The sequence below is a fragment of the Diabrotica virgifera genome, chromosome 4 (assembly GCF_917563875.1).
Source record: "Diabrotica virgifera virgifera chromosome 4, PGI_DIABVI_V3a".
Taxonomy (NCBI): domain Eukaryota; kingdom Metazoa; phylum Arthropoda; class Insecta; order Coleoptera; family Chrysomelidae; genus Diabrotica; species Diabrotica virgifera.
Window position 1 is genome coordinate 172,886,886 of NC_065446.1, and position 22,319 is coordinate 172,909,204.

Here is a 22,319-nt window from a genome sequence, read left to right on the forward strand (position 1 = left end):
CCATTTTGAGCATCCGGTTTGCGGGGGAGACGGGGAAGATATCGGTAAATTCGTAGTTTTTAAAGTTTTTCGTCAATATTTCTAAAACTATGCTTTAGCGTAAACAACGTTCTATACACGAATGTTCTACATAAAATTTAAAGCAAAAAAGGTCCTATACATAATTGTTACAAAATCAACGGTTCCAGGCTTACGGAGGGTGAAAAGTGGAGGTTTTCGATACTTTTTATATTATAATATTTATAAAGAAATTTTCTTTAACAGGATTGTGTTTTGTAAATAAAATTGAGCTATTTCAGTGGCCGATGGTATGTTAGTGATAAGCCTTTGAAGAAACGTCAACCTCACTACCCAAAATCATCATCAATTGCACAAATAATATAAAAAGTATCGAAAACCTCTAATTTTCACACTCCGTAACTCTGGAACCGTTGATTTTATAACAATTATGTATAGTTTTATAGGACCTTTTTTGTTTTAAATTTTTATGAAGAACATTTTTGTATAGAGCATTGTTTACGCTAAAGCATAGTTTCAGAAATATTGACGAAAAACGTAAAAAAAACTACTAATTTACCGACTTCTCCCCCATCTCCCCCCAAACCGGACGCTCAAAATGGTGTAACTTTTTACTGAACAATATGTGGACCATATAGAACAATTTGGTGTTGTAGTAAAACTTTTACTTTAGATGCCTGGGTTAGGCCTTTTTTGGACCAAATATACTATACTACCTCCGTAACTTTGGAACCGTTCATTTTAGAAGGATTATGCATAGGGCCTGTTTTATTTCAAATTTAATGTAGAACATTTTTGTATATAAGGTTGTTCATACTAAACCGCATAGTTTTAGAAATATTGACGATAAACGTAAAAAACTATGAATTTACCGATTTCTCCCCCCCCCCCCCAAACTCGACGCTCAAAATAGTGTGACTTTTTTCTGAACATTATGTGGACCATATAGAGCAATTTAGTGTTGGAGGATAACTTACACTTTGGATATCTGGGTTATGCCATCTTTTGGATCAATTGTATCAAAGAAACCTAAAAATATATTTTTTGGGGCAAAAAGGTAATTTTAAATTTGTTAAAAAAATTATTTTCTTTAAAACAACTCTTTACAAAATTCAATTAACAGTGAGAAAAATGATATTATGGAGTGAGTTTAGTGCATCTCATTAGGCAGTTGAGATATTCATATGTTAGCTGAGATTTGAACAGATTTTTAATAAAGTTCATTCTTGATACAGCGTCTTCGCACACATAAGTTGAGCCAACAAAATTTCATGGCCAAACATTTTCAAAATTGCCATTCTGAATTTGCCATTGCTATTTTGAATTTAATGGCGGTCCGGACAAAACTAACCCACGGTCCGGATGCGGACCGTGGTGACCCCTTGGCCTAGAAGACCATCGCCGACATGATATTTGTATGTAACGATCCCAACAACCTCCGAGTAACGCGTTTGCACTGATTTTAAATCAATTTTCTACAAAACTCCAGGAGACGAGGCCCATCCTGATCACCAGATGCATCGTAGTCATGGATATTGGTAATCATAAACCCCAAAAAGCCACGATTAACGACTTTGCACACTTATATTGTATCTAATTTTCACAAAACTTCAGGAGACCAGGCTCTTTTCTTGTGCGTCGGCGACCATCGCCATCATAATATGCATGTGCGGGAAAGTGTAACTTTCGGAAAAGAAATACGTGCGGGAAAGTGGCTGTTGTAACACGATTGTAGAAAAATAGTTATTTTCCTAACAAGTGCAGAAAGTCATTCTTTTCCGCACGCGACTGCAGTTTGCCGAACGACGCGAAGCGGGAGTTCGGCAAGCAGTCGAGTGCGGAAAAGAGACTTTCTGCAAGAGTTAGGAACAATATTTTTTCTAAGAGTCTTTAAAAAATTACCAAATCTTAATCAATTAATTATATTAATATGAAAATACATACACAAATTAATTCTTTGACAAGGTTGTCAAAACCAAACTTTCAATATAATTAGTTAGTATGACGACGATCTTGGTTTCCATGACGATGATTCAAAACGACTGTTATTGTCTACCGATTTGACTTTCGAATATTATGTCAAAATAATTTTATTTCATCGAATTGTCAGTAGTAATTGCACAAGAGCTCTGAAATTATTGAATTTTTCCCGAGTGACACATTGACAGTTTTAATTTCACGAGCCTTCGGCTCGTGAAATTATGTCAAAGTGTCACGAGAGCAAAAATTCTATATTAATTTCAGAGATCGTGTGCAATTTGTTGCGATTATTTCATGAATAAAACTGTTCAAAACCAAAATGTAATTGTAATTTATTTATGTAAGTACAAAGTACCGTTAAACACACAACTTTTATAAATATAATATGACGATTGAAAGTCATCACTTTTATAATTTTTAAAACATTAATTGTCATTAATGTCACGGAATGTATTTTTTCGTAGCAACGAAGGGCATCTGACGTAATATGCTTAACGACGGGAGATTATCAAAAATTATCACCTTAATTTGCATTTCTGTAGCTTTCTATTGGTCAGAATCTCCTATGAATGAAATAATCGCGTTAATTTCATTAAAACAGGAACACAATAAGATATATTTGAAATAAATTAGTAAATAAGATCTAACTATTAGTTTATTGCATGTATGATAACTTAAGGCCATAACATATCTAAATTAACACGCGTGCGGAAAAGTAAAAACCGCGTGCGGAAAAGTAACACGCGTGCGGAAAAGTGAAACTTTCTAAACTAAAATGCGCGCGCGAAAGTAGACATTTTTGCACGCTCGTAGAAAAATACATTTTTCTTGTTCATAATGCAACTTTCATTTCGTCATTTGTTCAAAAATTGTGCTAAGACTAAGAATCGAATGCGCAAAGTTGCATTAAGATTGAGTAACTGCAAAAATTTGGCGAGTTTTGGGTTTGTTACTGCTTCCTTGCCGCGCCGCCTCGTCTATAATGATTTGTTTATTTTTTTATTACATCCGCTTTGAAATAAAATATGCGTTAATATTAATTTATGCTGCCAAGAAAAAGACGTTCAGATACTGTATCAGTACTATTAATTTCTGCGAATTGTATATTTTCAATTTAAAATATGCAATTTCCGGACCAAGCGCAATATTAATATAATATTTTTAATAAATAGATTACTTCCAATTCCGAAATCATTTAATATTTATTTATTGATTCCGGTAGAACGACGTGTTTTTTTATATAATGTCTTGGGTTAGCCAATTATTGGCCACACTACGGGTGGTAAGTTAGTTTATCTGTGATTGCATACAACAAATTTAACGAAACACATATTACATACATAAAATAATTAATTATGTTTAATTAACATTTTTCTGTTAATCAAATGTTTTGTTTAATTTTTTTTCTATTTTTACGTTTTTTCTATTTTTTATATATATTTTTATTTTTTATTTATATACCTTTTTATTGATTTTATTATCTATTTTTATGCGATTTTAATATTTTTTTGGTATGTATTATTTGTTATATATGTATATTTTTTCTGGTGGGTTGATTTGTTCAACTTTTTAAAAAAATATAGAGCGGAACATGATTTTATACTAAAACTAAATATAGATTCAGAATTTACTATTCATGACTGGCTTCGAGGTGGTTTCAACCGTATAGGTGTTGATTAAATTTAATTAAAATTAAACAAAATTAAATAAATTAAATTAAACTTAAATAAGAATAAATATAATTAAATAAACTAAGTAGAATCGGATCGAATGTACGGCGCTCCGCAACACTTTTTCCCAAGCTCTTTTTTATTCTATTTTTATACTTTATTTTATTATTCTTTTTTTGATTTACAGATTTTTTATTTACGGTTTTTGATATTATTACCTAAGCGTATTATAATCGAAATTTCCTTTTCTGTAAGTGCCTTCTCCCAATCGGAGGTTAGATATCACTCTCGTTAATATATCTACCTCTGCTCTGAAGAGCTCTATAGAATTGCATTTAAACCAGTCCCTCAAATTCTTTAACCAGGACACTCTCCTTCTTTCTATACTCCTTCCTCCTCTTATCTTTCCCTGTATTATTAGTTTTAGCAGTTCATATCGCTAACCCCTCATTACTAAGGTGACCAACTATTTTTTGTTCAAAAAGAGTACACTTTGCAAGTATTTCATAGGTGAAAAAAAAGAAGAAAAAACGATAAAAACTACCTATTTTTTTTTAAACATATTTTTCTTCGGAGTGGATTTTTTTGCTGAATAAGGATGTTCGTCTAATAATGTAGCCACATCATCCAAACAACTTTCATTTTGCATATTAAATTTGACTGTTAAGACGACAGATAATGTTTTTACAGAAAGTTGTAACTTCTCACTGCTCCAATAATCATTCCTAGTGAAAACACCCTTTCGACAGCAGCATTAGTGCCTGGACAGCATAAGGAAATTTCTATTAAAACTTTTAAATTTTTATGTGGGATATGTTCTACTCTAAAATGCCGAAAGGTTTCTACCCATCTTTTGTCAAGTTCTAGTTTCTCATGGTTCCATTTCTTCAATTTTTCTTCATTTAAATATAAATTTACTCGCCCTGACAACGGCAAGCAATATGCGTGCGTGAAATTCAAATCACTGTCAAAATAATTTTTAACATTTAATTAATAAAATTGAAATAAAATAATCTAAAACAATGTTTTAGAAATACAAATGAGTATAAAATTATACAAATGAGTACTTTCAGAGTACAGGATTTGAATAGAGTACGGTTTGTGAAAAAAGAGGTAAATGAGTACAGTTGGTCAACTTATCATTACGTGTACCAGATATTGTTACAAGTTTCATATTGTGATAACTTCTAAGTCGCCCAGTAAATGAACGGGAAATACGGCGATACCGTGTAGTTTTCAGGGGCAACTCCGAATTACATGAAAATTTGGATTTAGGTTCTACTTACCTTCCACTTCAAAGTTGAAATTGTGAGGTTGGTTGCTTTTACTTGGGGGGTGATAGTCACCCCTTCTCGGGGGTAAAAAAACATACGTTAAAGGTAAGCCTGGAAATGGATAAATTGACTGATTATAAGCAACTTTCGTTCTATAGAGTTTTTTTATTTAAGTCAATACTTTTCGAGATATTTGCGATTGAAAATATTTATTTTTCGACAAAAACTACGTTTTCAAACGGTTTTCTGCAAATAACTCAAAAAGTAAATATTTTATCAAAAAAAATATTCTTAGCCAAAGTGTATGTAGCTTATAAAAAAACTAAAAACATGGTGTATTAGTTAGGTCTATAAACCGAGTAAGAGCAAAGTTGTAGCTCATGAAAAATACGTTGTTGGTCGTGTAGTTCCAAATCGAATATTTCAACGTGGAAACGTAAAAAGTTTCTAGCATTAAAAATAAGCTCAAAATAAAGTTAGCCCTCTGTTTTTGGTAAAAAAATCATGAAAATCTCCCCGTGTTTAGCTCCCTAAATGAAATTAATCGTTACCGCTTTACAAACAATTTACTTTACTTTTCTATTTCTTATAATATGACCTGTCAGTTTCACCGGTTTAAAGTGCTTATGTTTGAAAGTGCTACAATTGAAAACACTTGAACGAGTCACTATACAGGGTGTAACAAAAATACAAGTAATAAATTAAAGTACATATTCTGGGACCAAAAATAGTTCGAATGAACCTAACTTACATTAGTACAAATATGCACATAAAAAAAGTTACAGCCCTTTTAAGTTACAAAATGAAAATCGATTTTCTCGAATGTATCGAAAACTATTAGAGATTTTTTATTGAAAATAGGCATGTGGCATTCTTATGGCAGGAACATCTTAAAGAAAAATTATAGTGAAATTTGTGCACCCCCTAAAAATTGTATGGGGTTTTCTTCCCTTAAACCCCCCAAACTTCTGTGTACGTGCCAATTAATTTATTATTGTGGTACCATTAGTTAAATTCAATATTTTAAAAACTTTTTTGCCTCTTAGTATTTTTTCGATAAGGCAGTTTTTATAAAGCTTTTTTTAAACACTTTAAAAAATGTTATTCGATTTGGAATTAGACAAATAAGCACGTATTTTTCATGAACTACAACTTTGTTTTTATTCGGTTTATAGACTTTGCTAATACTCAATTTTTTTAGCTTTTTTTTAAAAGCTACATTTTTTCTAAGAACATTTTTTTCGATAAAATATTCACTTTTTGAGTTTGCGGAAAACCGCCTGAAAACGTAGTTTTTTTGTCGAAAAATAAACATTTATAATCGCAACTATCTCTAAAAGCATTGACTAACATAAAAACTCAATAGAACGAAAGTTGCTTATAATCAGTCAGTTTATCCGTTTCCGGGCTTATCTTGAACATATGTTTTTTCACCCCCGAGAAGGGGTGACTGTCACCTTAAGTAAAAGCAACCAACGGCACAAATTCAACTTTGAAGTGGAGGGTAAATAGAAGCTAAATCCAAATGTTCATGCAATTCGGAGTTGCCCCTGAAAATTACACTCCAAAACGGTCATTTATTGGACTATAAGTTTAATAATAAGTTTCTTATTAATTTTTATTGTGTTTATTATTTCGTATTATTTGCACATTTCTAGCAATACGTCCATGTTAGTTTTCTTCTGTCTCCATACTATTCTAAGCATCCTCCTGTAATACCACATTTCAAAGGACTGTAACTTAATATAAATTTACAGGGTGTTAAATGTTCTTAAACACATTTTTTCAATTTTGTGTATCATATTTACAATTTTTCCTTTTATTATCTAAGCCTATACATACCTCGGTATACCTATTATAGCCTATATATTCGTAGACATTTTAATGTCTGCTTATTTTTTGGAAAAATAATTGTATTTAAATTGACAGGTAAAGGACAGGTCAACTAACTTGCCATAAATTTATTATGTTAATACTTAAAACTATTAAAGAATAGTAAAAAGCAGAATCGTAAAAAAAATTTAAAGATCGTTCAGATACTGTATCAGTACTATTCCTGTGAATTGGTTATTTTAAGTTTAAAATATTCACAGTTCTGAATTTAAAATAAGTCCTTTAATACTTTTTTACTAGGAAATAGCTATTTGTATAACAAGGGAGGAAAGTGTAACTTTTCCTCCCGAGAATGAAGTTTACTGCCCGACGCGTAGCGGAGGGCAGTAATCATTCAAGGCAGGAAAAGGCACTTTACTCCCATGTTATACATATGGGTTTTCCACCTTCCTCAAATAACAAGTAATTTTTTCATTTTTACTTAATTTCTTTATGGAACTAACCAACAAAATTTATTAGAACTAAAACAACGAGTAGGTACAATATAACTGTCAACTGTCAAATATAAGTCAAATTATTAATGTAAACATTGTTAAATCAAAATAACAATTTACTGTTTTTTACCATTCTGAAAAATACAGGATGTTTTATAAATAAACGTTAAAATGTATAGATACTTCGTAATAGAAAATAGATATTATACAGGGCGTCAATAAGTTATATTTCATGAATGAAATACCATGACGTCACTTTTACTTTTCCTCCCTAGGGAGGAAAAGTACAACTTTGCTCCCTACAATCAGGTCCGGAAAAGTATACTTTCGGTAGAGGTAGGTGGAAAACACATTTATCCATGTTTCTCAAAATGTGGTGTATAGGTAATAATAAATGCGTCTAAATATTTTAATTAAAATGTTTTTAATAAATGTTGTGGTTTATCGTGGAGAGAGTAAATTATTAATATTAACTTGTAACACTACACCTATTTGGTATCATTAGATAGATTTTTAAAAAATATTGAGCACATATTTTTTAGTTCTTCGATCTGTCATTCATTTCGCGAAATATTCTCTTTTTCTTGTGAAACTTTGGGACTCACGCATTTCCTTACGCCCGGCCCAAATCGTCAGATTTTTGAAATATACACTCTCTTGCATATACTGAAGTTACCTTATCTTAATCTGACAATTTCGAGTTTTTTTAAGGATAGATTTTTTTTTCGGGACCCCCTTAACGAACTTCCCTGTGTTAAGAGCCAATATATGGCAGAGGTACATCTGCAGGGTACCAGGTTTCTCCCCATATGATAATCTGACGCGCTCGAGTAACTGCAAAAGTCCCCGCTTGAGCTCCCCTACCATAGGGTTTCGTAAAAATATACAAAAATATTCTATTTCTACTTACCTATATAATTTATTTACTGCTCGAAACGTTTTAATTACACAGTATCATTTTTGTTAACATCATTCTCCCCAATCGTGTGTTTATTGAATTAATCCAATGCAGCTAATGTATTCCGATTGATTAAATTTATTTCACGGATAATGATAATAACTAAATACAATTTAACTAGCAGTAAACAAACATACTTAAGAATATTGGTTGTTACGAAGCGAATCGGTTAACCCTTCTCGTCTATTAATAAAGACGTCATCAATCTTTCGCCTCTTAAAAACCATGCGGGGATCTATATAAATTTAAACGGAATTTCTTTAAATCCACAAAGACAATTTATATGAAATCTCAGTAAATGGATCTTTAAATACTTTCGCTATGCATCATCAAGTATTTGCAGATAAATACCATTTTAATCATATTGAGAAAGTTTGAAACACACTTGTGTTTGAGTGTGTTTCAAAGATCTACATCTTATGTTTTTAAACATATATTTTACTTACTTTAAGTAATTAGGGAATTAAAACTTGAGACTGTCATTGTCGGATTTGCCGTAGATTTACGCTCCTTCTATGTCTAGGTCTCGAATGTTGTTTTTTGATTGGAATGTGTCTAAAGATATTCAACCTCTCATCTTTACTGATGAGCCCAGAGAGGTTGAAGAGGGCGAAACACATTTCTAAGAACTGGTGTTTGGATCTTTGATTCTATTCGAAAAATTTTTCCCAGTCCGAAATGGTGGATGTGTGAATTGTTCGTAAGGGGATTTTTTCACATTCTCTATTTCATCTGTTTGATATTGAGAAAGGTGACGAATGATACGAAACATTAAACACTCATTCATTAAGCATTAAAATCCTTAGGGATTGTAGCTAACGCCATGGCATTCAAAATCCTATTCTTGGGTAAGCTGGATTACTCTTCTATGCCATTTATAGCTTGCTGTATTTCTTTGCTGCTGTCGTGATTTTTTTCCATTTCTTCTTGTCCTTGCACTGACCTTTACAGAATTAGCTCTTATATCTTCTTCTACATCATGCAGCCATCTTGTAGGTCTTCCCCTACACCTGTGCCATAGTACTTACTTACTTTCCGTGTCCGGAACACCAACAACTTTAAATTCTGTATTTCCAATGGTTGGCCACATAGACGGCCCTGTCATTTGCTATAATTAAGTCTTCTGTGCAGGTCTCTCTCATCTCTGTGCATGATAGTAGATGCCGGCTGGTCTGAACCGCGCCACAGTCGCAGGTATCGTCCTCCTGGTATCCCCATTTTTTCAGGTTACTAGCACAACGTGAAACGTCGATTCTTAGTCTGTTTAGCGCTTTCCAAGTCGGATATAAGCAGCCATTTCCTCTGAGGGAGGAAAATGTGTCGCGGTAGCTGACGCTTGCCATAGATGTATTCGGCGCGTCTCTGGCGCTTCAGGAAGCTTTTCCGAGATCTTAGTCTGCTTGGCTGAGTTTGGTGGTCATATAAGGGGTGTCTTCGGTCCGTCTTCTGCTTTTTTCGTTCTACCTCTGACGTGACCTTCCTCCTGATAGGTGGTGGAGCAATTCCAGCTATGGGGTATACCTCTTCGATAGGTGTCGGTTTCAAGCAACCCGATATTATACAAACCGTTTCATTTAGAGCCACGTCGACGTTCTTTGCGTGAGCAGAGTTTGCCCATACTGGTGCTCCAAACTCCGCGGCCGAAAAACATAATGCTAAGGCAGAAGTGCGGAGTGTGTGTGGTTGTGCTCCATAGTAATATCCAGTTAGTTATCCTTCTTAACATATCTGAGCGTGGGTGTCTCTGTACATGTCCTATCCATTCTAATCGAAGAAATTTTATGTATCTGACTATATTTTCTCCCTTTAATTCTTTCGGCAATTGTTTTCATTCTTATTTCTCCCTCTCTTGTTACATTGTGGACCACTAGCGTTCTCATTATTTTTCTTTCAAATTTCACAAGGCTATCTTCCTCTTTCTTGTTAATCGTCGTTGTTTCCGTCCCATATTAAACAACAGGTCTTCTTAAGGTCTTATATAAGTTCACTTTTGTTTTCTTACTTTGACACTTGCTTCTCAACATTGTTCTATTTATTCTATATATTTTTTGCCTTTCAGGGTTCTTTCTTCTGTTCTTTCTTTTCCGGTTTTTCCTATTGTTATTCTTAATTACCTAGCTAAAGGTGGATACAGTTTCAAATTTATGCTTCTGTGTTATTACATATTTCTGAGTTGTTGTGTCGTCTTTCCCTATCGTCGTGTATTTTGTTTTGTGCTGGTTTATCTCTAGCCCCATTTTCTTTGCTTTCATATCTAATTTTTCAACTGCTTTTATAAGTGTCATCTTTGTCTTCAGTATGATGACTAGATCATCTGCATATTATGTTATTATGTACTTGAAGTTGAGAGTTAATCTGTAATAATGTTTTTGTTTGCAAAGTTTGTCCTCCTAATTATTGCTTCCATTATCAGGTTAAACATTGTTGGTCACAGAGTCACCTTGTTTCACGCCTTTGTTTACTATGATCTCCTTAGAAGTTGTTCCGTTAAAACTGTTCTTTGCTGTGGTGTTCTTTAGGCTCACTGTTAGCATATATCTTAATTTTTCTGGGATTCCAAGATGTTCTACTTCTACCTCTTCCATCATTTTCGTCCGTTTAATTGAATCAAAAGCGCTTTTGAACTTTATTAATATTATGTGCATTTCTCTGTTGTATTCTCTCGATTTTTGAATTATTTGCTCCACTGTATGTATGGAATTAACAATAAATTGTCGATCTCCCCGGTCTGAACCCTTTCTGGTATTCCCCTAATATTCGTTCAGCGCATGTTAAAGAAACGACATTGTGGTCGTCAGTCGTCATATCTTCTTTATTGAATTACAGTAAAACCTCGATATAACGGACTAATTGGGGGGACGGTATGTCCGTTAAAGCCGAAAGTCCGTTATATAAAAATAGGTTTAAAATCAATCAAATTTTTTTTTTAAAATATATGCCGTAGTACTTTAGATACAGTGTACAAATCTCTAAGTTAGGAGAGGAATTTGTTTGCTTTTTTACTTCTCGACTTCATCTCAAAACTTTCTACAATATACTCGTTTGGTTGCCAAAATTATTCACTGAATAATGCGTTGAATAAACTATGTATTTTTTGGAGAAACGATTCAATTAAAGTTACCATCTTCTGAATGACGAATATTTTCAGGAGGATAAGCAGGAGTGTTGTCTAAAATCAATAAACAATTCACCTCTATCGGCGGTATTTTCAGTTTCTTCTCTTGAAATTTTCTCACTGCAGGTACAAATTCTTTAACAAAACCAATTTTTGAAAATATCTGTGGGAACCATGCCTTATTAGAGCGATAATATGAAACGGGTAGATGCATTATATCTTTGACAGCTCTTCATAGATTTACGAGATTTGCCAATAATTACAACAGTAAATCCATGCGATCCATCGGTTTGAGTACAAACTAGTGCCGAGATCCTTTCCTTGCTAATTTTTCTTCCAGAATTCGATTTTTCTTATTTTTTGCATTCAATTTTTTTTTTCATTCGATCGGATTTTTTGTCCATTATATCCGAAGTCCGTTAAATATAGGTCCGTTCTATCGAGGTTTTACTGTAATCCAATATAGCTAATGTATTCCTATTGATTAAATTAATTTCACAGATAATTATTATACCAGTATACAATTTAACTAGGAGTAAAGCAAGATACTTAAGAATATAAAGTTGTTACGAACCGAATCGGTTAACTCTTCTCGTCTGTTAATAAAGACGTCACCAATCTTTCGACACTTAAAACCATGCGGGGATCTATATAAATTAAAAAAAAATAGAACTGAATTTCTCTGAAGAAAAATAGAACAGAAGAAGATGAATATATCTGGAGGAGGCCTATGTTCAACAATGGTCAAATCAGGGCTGATTGATGATGATGATAAGTTTTAAATGCATGTTAAATACGTGCTATGCATCACAAGTATTTGCAGATAAAAAAAAGCATTTTAATCCTATTGAGAAAGGTGACGAATGATACGAAACATTAAAAAACATTCATTCATTAAGCATTAAAATCCTTAGGGATTATAGCTAACGCCATTGAGTTAAAAATCCTATTCTTGGGTGAGGTTAGTGTTGCTCAAAATCGGTCTTGGTATTGCAGTCTTGGTCTTGTTCTTGCGGTTTCGCAAGACCAAGACCAAAACCGCCTATTTTTAGCAAGACCAAGACCAAGACTTACCGTGCAAGACTTGAGCAAGAACAAGACTAAGCCTGCGAGACTCTTGCGTCTTGCAATTAGAACTGAGGGTTGTTTTAGGGAGTATATAAGTTCGGCTATATTCTTAGATACTCTACGAGAAACAAAAAAAATTGTAACAAAAATTTTGAAAATTGGACTTACGCGCGTTACGAACAATACCATAAACATACATAGCGAATCAAAATATCCATTAAAAGAACACTCGACACATTTGACATGTACTGAGAGGTCATTATTATGCGCGTTACGAACAATACCATAAACATACATAGCGAATCAAAATATCCATTAAAAGAACACTCGACACATTTGACATGTACTGAGAGGTCATTATTATAATGTAAAAATAAAATTTTTTAGTTATACATTCTTTCTCAGCAGCAGTGGCGTAGGGGTCCCGTATCAAAGATTTTCGCGGGGCCCTTTTCAAGAACTGATGAAAATGTAAGTGCTAGAAAATGTTCAATGGAACACCGTACTTATGTGAATGTGTACTCTTTTGTATGGTGTCGAAGGTTAGACTTTAACGGATACCCTTCTCAAAAAGCTGGAAGCCTTTGAAACCTTGGTGTATCGGAGGATCCTACGAATAAGTTGGGTGGATAGAGTTCGTAACGAAGTTGTTATACATCGCAGGGGAAAAATTACGGGAAGTCATCAGAGCAGTAAAAACTCGCAAATTTGAATATTTTTTTGGCCATATTATGAGGTACTATGTGCTATCCGTATTATACTACGGGATGGAAGCGTGGACACTGAAGAAAATTTACGTGAGAAGACCGGAGACATTCGAGATATGGATGTACCGAAGAGTGCTGAAGATCTCATGGGTAAATAGAATAACCAACGTAGAGGTAATCAGACAGACGTATGCATAACAGTTAAGAGAAGAAAACTGAGATATATGGGACATGTGATGGGAGGAGATAAGTATCTAATACTCCAGTTCATTATGTAAGTAAAATCCAGGAAAAAGATTTATAGGAAGCTGATAGCTGATTTAACTCATGACTGAAGCATCTTAGGGCATGGTTTGGATGTAGTAACAACGAATTATTTAGAACCGCACTCTCAAAAGTAAAAATCGCTTTGATGATTGCCAACCTTCGAAGCGGAGACGGCACCTAGAGAAGAATGCGCCACCCAGAGAGTTATAATATACTCCATTTAATAATAAAAGGCAAAGGAGACGGAAGAAAAAGGCCAGGTCGAAGAAAAACGTCATGGCTTAGAAACCTAAGAGAGTGGTTTGAGAAACTCCAGCTTCCATTTTCCGAGCTGCCGCCAACAAAATTACTAGAGCCAATTTTGATAGCCAACACTCGATAATCGAACACGGCACATGAAGAAGAAGACATGTGTGAATAATTGTATTCCACTTTAAAATTCCTGAAATTCAAATACTCATCAGTACGAACTAACCAGCATCTGAAAGAGTTACTAAGAAGTGCTGTCACCATTTATTCATTAAGATTTAAAGAATTATCAAAAGAAGTAAAAAAATTCTGTAAAAAATTTTTCAGCACCTCTTTTTGCATAACTTTTTAATAGGCATTTAATGACGGTTTCTAAAAAAATTCAAATTTCTATCAAAGAATATCAAGGACCTTGGCCACCCCTGTTACAGACGACAATTAGATAAGAATTATTGTTTCATTAGTATATAGAGATCTAGTACCTACTTACCATTGTAATCTAAATCACTTTGAGAATCTGGTTGATGGAAAAATGAAGAAATTTTGGGTATCTTCTTCAGAACTTCTTCCTTTTTTTGTTTCATTTTCCTTTTCATCGCTCCACTCAGCTACTCTCTTTTTATTTCACTAATTTTTTTCACTTCACAAAATTTTCAGAATTTAAAATTTAAACTTTCTGAATCGACTGCACAAATTGAACCTAATAAACCTAATAAACTCTAATAAACCAAACTCAAAAAATAGATTTGAAAACAGATCCAGTTTTTTCAACAACACTTGTTCTTGTTATATTATATAAGCCAAGGGTGACTGGACAATGAAAAAATGGGCTAAACAATAAATAAGATTAAGTACACGAAAATATACCCAAAACAATATACACACTTTTCCAAATCGTCAAAGATTAAGCGATAACAAAAATTGCAATTTGGCCATTTTACAGTGTGTCACCGCCAACAGTGAATGAACAATGGAAAGTAACTTGAAACCAAAAACAAAGCTATTTTATTGTTATGGAATACGGCGGCAAATATTATAGATAAAGAATCCATTACACGAAAGGTCGACATCCAAACAATACACTGTTTCAAAGCGGTTTATTAGGGAAATTGTAGAATATTTTGTTCAATTTTTTAAATGGAAGTTTTGTTTCGACATGCAGCCGACTTCTTTGATCTGAAATTATTAATTGTCCTGGTTTTGAGAATAGTCGTCTTCTAATCATATTCATATAACTCAACATTCCTGCGTTGCGACGCCTACAGTAATATCGAATCTCGTATCCAAACTTTTTAAAAATATGTCACCTTAGCACTTATATTTCTCACAGAAATTAACGCACCACCCATCTTTATTTATACGTCCATGGCACCATACCACCTTAAAAACGGGGCATTTTTAATGTCTCAAATTTCCTAAACCTGTTGTTATTTAAATTTAAGTGATTTTTTTTAATATTTGGTCTTATTCTATTCTTTATAAATATCGCAGTAATAATATATATTGTTGGTAGACAGGTCAATTATTATTGTCAGTGTATACCGGGTGTACCAATCAAACTGTGTTTTTTCTTACTTTATATATGCTTTGTTTACCAAATAGGGAGGGGTTGAAATTGTTCTTACAAACTGACGATTTATTTATTGCTCTAAAATCGGTTGAGATATGCAAATGAAATTTTGTGGGTTTTAAGAGGTAGTTTTAACTTTAGTTAGTTAGAACATAGACAGAGATCGTGGGTTCAAATCCCACCCGGTGTCAGTTGTTTAGATATTTATTAATTTGGCTAGTCTTTACTATGGCTATGATATTTTGGCTAGTCTTTACTATGGCTATGATATTCAAGCTTAAAATGTACCTCTTTGTTACGTTGTTCTAAGATATGCAATAGGCTAATGGGCAACTGCGAGACTTGCAAGACTCTTGCTGCAAGACCAAGACCAAGACCAAGACCGGGAGCGCAATACCAAGACCAAGACCAAGACCAGGTGTACTAGCGCAAGACCAAGACCAAGACTGCCTAAGTCTCGTCTTGGTCTTGCATTTGGGCAACACTAGGTGAGGTGGATTACTCCACTGTGTCATTTACAGCTTGCTACAGTCGGAAAAATGAAAGAATACCCATGAACGGTCACATCAATCACTGATTTTGTATTTACTGTCTTTTTACATCACAAATGTTTGTTATTTATAGAAAAAGACAGCAAATACAAAATAAGTGATTGATGTGATCGTTCATGGGTATTCTTTCATTTTTCAGACTGTATGTGTATTTGCTGTTGTCGGGACTCTTTCCATTTCTTCCTGTCCTTGCACTGAACTGACTTTAACAGTCATTGCTTTTATATCTGCTTCTACATGATCCAGCCATCTTCTTCTAGGCCTTCCCCTACACCTGGGCCATAGTGGTACCAGTTAGTGTGGGTGTCTCTGTATATGTCCTATCCATTCTAATCGAAGAGATTTTATGTACATGTCTTTATGTACAGTGTCGTTCTCATTAGTTTAAATTTCACAAAGCTATCTTTCTCTCTCTTGTTAATTTTCGTTTTTTCCATCCAATGTGTAACAACAGGTCTTATTAAGGTCTTATATAGGTTCTTTTTTTTTCACTTTGAGTCTTACTTCTTAACATAGTTATTCATTCCATATATATTTTTGCCTTTCAGGATTCTTTTCTTTGTTCTCTCTTTTCCGGTTTTATCTATTATTACGTACTCCCAAGTAGCTAATGGTGGATACAGTTTCAGATTTATGGTTCTGTGTTATTAGAAATTACTGAGTTGTTGTGTCGTTTTTCCTACCGCCATGCATTTTGTTTTGTGCTGGTTTATCTCTAGCCCTATTTTCTTTGCTTCCATATCTAATTTTTCAACTGCTTTTATAAGTGTCATCTTTGTCTGCAGTATGATGACTAGATTTAGATCGTCTGCATATGTTATTACTTGAAGTTGATCTGTAATAATGTTTATGTTTGCAAAGTTTGTCCTCCTTATTATTGCTTCCAATATCAGGTTAAACGTTAAACATTGTTGGTCACCTTGTTTCACGCCTTTGTTTACTTTGATCTTCTTAGAAGTTGTTCCGTCCAAACTCTTCTTTGCTGTGGTGTTCTTTAAAGGGGTGATACACACGCGAGTAAGTACGCGAACTTACGGCTCGGGACCTTTTTCGCGCGTGTATCACCGCAAGTACGCGTACTTTAAGTCCGCCGAGTAAGTACGCCGTCGATCCAACAAGTTTGAAATCTTACTCGTAACCCGTACGTGTATCACTGCCAGGAGCCTTGAGCCATCATGTTATTGCGTTTAAAGTTACACTTATATTTTCACTAATTAAGCAAATTGCCTAGAAATAATTCAATCGTTTATTGTTGAAAGGAGACAAGTTAAATTTTATAAGTTTTGAGAAAACCGTAAAACACTATTTTAAGCTATACTAAATTATTTTGATTATTTGTTTTTGAGTAAACTTAATTATTTATAGGCTGTTTTATCCACCTGATGAAAATATTACCATCTTATCTATGATATTTTGTTTGTTTATGCCTACCTTGTATTAAATTAAAATAGATAAAAAACAAGTGCTATATTTTACATCATGATTTTGACAGCTTACTACACTTATAAAAAATCAAATTATTCTTCTATTTAACAAAACCTGATCAAAAATAATCAAACTCTACTACAAAACATAAGATTTCAGCAAAATTAGGTACACAGAAAATAAAAAATTTAACCACGAGGACAGTTTCTAAATTTTTTGCTACCGACGGCGACCGCGATCTTTAAAACCGCGTACTTTAAGTCTGCCGTGTATCACCGACGGCGAGCCGAATAAGTCCGTGATCTTTAAACCCGCGTACTTAAAGATTGCGTGTGTATCACGCGCTTTAGGCTCACTGTTAGCATATATCTTAATTTTTCGGGGATTCCAAGAACTCTAAAGCGCGTGATACACACGCAATCTTTAAGTACGCGGGTTTAAAGATCGCGGACTTACTCGGCTCGCCGTCGGTGATACACGGCAGACTTAAAGTACGCGGTTTTAAAGATCGCGGTCGCCGTCGGTAGCAAGAAATTTAGAAACTGTCCTCGTGGTTAAATTTTTTATTTTCTGTGTACCTAATTTTGCTGAAATCTTATGTTTTTTAGTAGAGTTTGATTATTTTTTTGATCAGGTTTTGTTAAATAGAAGAATAATTTGATTTTTTATAAGTGTGGTAAGCTGTCAAAGTCATAATGTGAAGTATAGCACTTGTTTTTGATCTATTTTAATTTAATACAAGGTAGGCATAAACAAACAAAATATCATAGAGAAGATGGTAATATTTTCATCAGGAGGATAAAACAGCCTATAAATAATTAGGTTTACCCAAAAAACAAATAATCAAAATAATTTAGTATAGCTTAAAATAGTGTTTTACGGTTTTCTCAAAACTTATAAAATGTAACTTGTCTCCTTTCAACAATAAACGATTGAATTATTTCTAGGCAATTTGCTTAATTAGTGAAAATATAAGTGTAACTTTAAACGCAATAACATGATGGCTCGAGGCTCGTGGCTCGTGGCAGTGATACACGTACGGGTTACGAGTAAGATTTCAAACTTGTTGGATCGACGGCGTACTTACTCGGCGGACTTAAAGTACGCGTACTTGCGGTGATACACGCGCGAAAAAGGTCGCGAGCCGTAAGTTCGCGTACTTACTCGCGTGTGTATCACACTCTTCTCTAACTCTAGCTCTTCGATCATTTTCGTCCGATTAATTGTATCAAAAGCTCTTTTGAAATCTACTAATATTACGTGCATTTCTCTGTTATATACTCTCCTAATATTCGTTCAGCGCATGTTAAAAAAACATCGTTGTCCTCAATCGTCTTTATTGAATTAATCCAATGTAGGTAATGTATTTCGATTGATTAAATTGATTTCACGGATAATTATTATAACCATACAATATAACTAGCAGTAGAGCAATATACTTAAGAAAATTAGTTGTTACGAACGAATCGGTTAACCCTTCTCGTCTATTAATAAAGACGCCATCAATATTTTCACACTTAAAATCATGCGGGTATCTATATAAATTAATAAAAAATAGTAGAACGGAGTTTCTCTAAATCAACGAAAGAAAGACAATGTATTATATTTATGTAACATCAATTTTAAATACATTTTTTCTACAAATATGTTAAAAATTCAATTTTTAGCACTCCATAGGAACCTTAAAAATGTCACTTTAAAGCACTGGGTGCTTTAAAATTTTTAAGGCACTGCAGTTAAATGTGAAATGTCAAATTTTCAAAGCAAACGTCAAAATATTTATATTTCATTTATTAACATTAATATTAATAACACAATTGGCGAAATTTGAAAAATGAATTTCTTGCACCGCAGTTTTACCGTTTGTAGAAAAAATATTGTATGATATACGTGTTAAAACGTGTTAAAAGTACATTTTTAAGGCACTCATGTGAATTGCAGAATTCGCTCATTCTGCAAACCTTCACATGCGTGCCTTAAAATTGTACTTTTAACACTTAGGTATATCATAAATAACTATTAAATACTTTTGCTATGCATCATCAAGTATTTGCAGTTGATAAAAAAACATTTTAATCCAATTGACAAAGGTGACGAACGATAGGAAACATTAAAAAGATAACAGTAAATAATTTCTCATGTAATTTATTCTGTTTATGATATCGCCTACTGAATTTGAGGGAATATAATAGATAGATATTTTAAGTTTTAAGGATTTATTTAATAAGGATTTATTCCTACTATACAGGTCTCTGGTGGAAAAATGTAGTGGAATTTAATCTAAAAACTTATTTGTGCTTCGTAGACTACTCGAAAGCGTTCGACAATCTAATGCGCATAAAATAAAAAGAATTGGACATTACCGAACATGCAATACATCAACACAAACAAAGGAACTTGGACCATCAAAAAGTCTGACTCACTAAGTATAATGTGGGTATAAAATTGCACATACCCTGGAGAGCAAACCGCACAAATATCTCAATTTTAACAGAACTTAACATCACCACCAGTCTTACCATAATCATGCATGAACTTAAATTTATATTGAGTTATTTTGAACACATAACCAGACAAAGGGAAGGTATGGAGAGATTGGTGGTCGAAGAAAAAGTAGATTGTAAAAGAATTCTAGGAGGATTGCCACTTCAATTTTCAGACCAAACCGGTCTCTCTCTCTCTCTCTCTCTCTCTCTCTCTCTCTCTCTCTCTCTTTCTCTCTTCCGCATCACAGGTAGGTATATTTGTTTAATTAGTCGATTTCCATCGATTATAAGACGAATTTCATGGCTGAAGAACCTGAGACACTGGTTTGGATGCAGCTCAAAACAACTATTTAGAGCTACTGCCTCAAAAATTAAAATAGTTATGATGATTGCCAACCTCCGTAGCGGAGATGGCACCTGAAGAAGAAGAATCGATTATAATTATGTGTTACCATTTTGTTGTTGTATTTTGTAATTCTGTAATGGCCTCCACTCTTCTAAGACATCTCATTTCTCTAGTTTGGATACTAGAAGTGCCGTCTCTCATTTGGTGATTGGATATCATCGGTGTCGGAAAGTTGGTCGAGAACACTTCGTCGACAACATTTGGTCGACAAACAGTTGATCGAATGGATTTTTTGTCGACAAAGACCCAAAGGGAATAATGGTGACAAATGAAGGATTATGGATTATTGCTTTTTGATCTTTGATCAAATTTGACTTGTCCGAAAATGCTCCGTTTGCAAGTGCGCCGACACCAAAAAGAAGAACAGTACAACATCACTAATTAAAATATCGGTTTATATTTGCTGTCTACTCTCACACCGCAGCCAATATTTTTATTAAATTTAAAAATAATTAAAATTTAGAAAAAAATTAACAAAACCCCCAAAAAAATTCAGATATGTATAATATAATATTCCAGTTGACAAAATAAAAACCAATAATCCGTCGTTTGTCACCATTAATCCCTTTATTCTAAAGATAAATAATAATTTGTCCACGAAAAATCCATTCGAACAAATGTTTGTCGACTACATTCGATGAATTCTGCATTCGACCAACTGTTTGTCGACCAAATGTTGCCGACTAATTTTCCGTCGACGAAGTGTTCTCGACCAACTTTCCTAGACCCGGTTATCATCATCACTATGTTTACTCTATCTACCGCTGCTCTGAAGGAACTGCATTTAAATTAGTTCCTTTAATTTTTTCAACCATGATACTCTCCTTCTTTCCATACTCCTTCCTTCTCCTATCTTTCCCTCTATTGTCAATCTTAGCATTTCATCGCTGTCCCCTCATTACCTGTCCTAGATATTGTAACTTTGCCCATTTCTCGCAATACTTCCGTGTTCGTTTCTTTTTTGTGTCCATGCATTTACTACACATTAATGTCACTACAGCTGTTTCGGCAGAGTGCCTTTATCAGGTGATTTATTTTACTATGTGATGTTACATTTTAAAGTATTTAATGAAGGGGTTGAGGAGTGGGGAGCTGTTTGTTTCAAGTTGTTCATTCAGAATGATATCTGTATTTTTCAATTTATAATCTCCATAGATTCTAATAAAGATAGCTAGGTTATATGGCCTATATTTTAAATATGAAGAATTTTGAAACTGTTCATTAAAAGAATGAATATGATCTAGTGCGTATCTAGATCCGTCTTCCTATTGTTGAAGGCCGTTTTGTTTTCTTCTATCCGTTTGTCAAAGGTTCTGTCAGTTTGACTGATGTTAGTTTTTGGACAGTCACCATAATATGTCAGTTTGGATACAGCACGGATAGCAGAACACAAAAGGGCTTTCAACAATAAAAAAACAGATTTTACATACGCACTTTACCTTCTAGATCATAATCATTCTTTTAATGCAGTGTTTCCCAAACTTATCTAAAGCGCGACCCCTTTTTGTTAAAAAAATTGTTCACGACCCCCTACTCATCACCCAAACCAAAATAGCGACAAAAATAGCATGCCTAATTTACAACTGATGGTTTCTCAAATTTTATTTTACTTTACTGTTTAAATTCAAACTAAATACATTTAAAAAATTCAACAATTATTTTAATAATTGCGATCTGTCCCACTATTACACTAGTAGTACTTCTGCCAGACTAGCATTTACAATAAAAATAAATAATAAAAAGTCGACTGCACATTGTACACCGCGAAATTTTTGTGTCTACATCGCAATACTTTTCCATGATATTCGCGAAGGCTCTACTCCTTACTTCGCTACTAGATGGCACTCTGGACGTTCTCGTAACCTCGTTTTGGCTTTATATAAGCGGCGATGTGCAATGAGACCTCAGTTGTGGCGGAAACAGCACGTTGTGGCGAATGCAGCGGTATTAAGTAATGAGTAAATATTTTGCGACTTACGTATTCTCGTTTACGTATTTACTTTTACGATAAATTACAAATTATGGATAAGTTTTTAAAAAGAAGTGCAGAACCATCTACGTCTGAAAGTGGCAGTAATAAAAAGAAAAACAGACTTTACAGTGATGAATATCTTAAATATGGTTTTACCATTATTTCCAATAAACCACAATGTGTTATTTGTGGAGAAGTATTGTCAAACGAAAGCATGAAGCCATCAAAGTTACTTCGACATTTAAATAGCAAACATCCAGATAAAAAAGACAAACC

At 33.7% G+C, this 22,319-nt stretch overlaps 1 protein-coding gene and 1 long non-coding RNA gene across 2 annotated transcripts in view; one reads left to right on the forward strand and one right to left on the reverse strand.

Annotated features, from left to right (window-relative positions):
- The window catches only part of LOC126884017 (uncharacterized), an 88,279-nt gene extending 80,037 nt beyond the window's left edge, over positions 1-8,242 (reverse strand). Inside the window, exon 1 of the long non-coding RNA XR_007697805.1 lies at positions 8,180-8,242. This is a non-coding gene — a long non-coding RNA (uncharacterized LOC126884017). The remainder of the gene's footprint in view (positions 1-8,179) is intronic.
- LOC126883743 (uncharacterized) overlaps positions 1-22,319 on the forward strand; it is a 262,760-nt gene that overhangs the window by 193,919 nt on the left and 46,522 nt on the right. The gene's annotated exons all lie outside the window — the stretch shown is intronic.